The sequence below is a fragment of the Arachis hypogaea genome, chromosome 17 (assembly GCF_003086295.3).
Source record: "Arachis hypogaea cultivar Tifrunner chromosome 17, arahy.Tifrunner.gnm2.J5K5, whole genome shotgun sequence".
NCBI lineage: Eukaryota > Viridiplantae > Streptophyta > Magnoliopsida > Fabales > Fabaceae > Arachis > Arachis hypogaea.
Window position 1 is genome coordinate 95,749,668 of NC_092052.1, and position 635 is coordinate 95,750,302.

Genomic DNA, 635 nt, shown 5'->3' on the forward strand with positions numbered 1-635 from the left:
TCCGAGCTCTTTCTTGGACTTCTGGAAGTAAGTCGAGCTCTTCTCTTTGAAGTTGAGAGTTGGATTGTTCATTGTAGTGGACCACTCTAGGGGACCCTTCCCCGACCTCTACTGGGATCATTGCCTCCACTCCGTACGCTAATCGAAATGGTAATTCGTTTGTGGTAGAATGTGGTGTTGTTCGATATGCCCATAGGACTTGTGGGAGTTCTTCGGCCCAAGCTCCCTTTGCTTCTTGCAGTCTCAGCTTCAGTCCAGCCAATATGACTTCGTTGGCAGCTTCGGCCTGTCCATTGGCTTGAGGATGTTCGACGGAGGTGAACTAGTGTTTTATGTTCAAGTCGGCAGCTAGTTTTCTGAAACTGCATCTGTGATTTGAGTGCCATTGTCTGTGGTGATGGAGTGCGGGACTCCGAACCTTGTGACAATATTTCTATATAAGAATTTCCGGCTTCTTTGAGCAGTGGCATTGGCTAGAGGCTCTGCCTCGATCCACTTTGGAAAATAGTCTATCCCAACTATGAGGAATTTGACTTGTCCCGATCCCTGAGGAAAGGGTCCGAGAAGGTCGAGCGATTTTGCGAATGGCCAAGGTGAAGTTACGCTGATGAGTTCTTCTGGCGAGGCAATGTGGA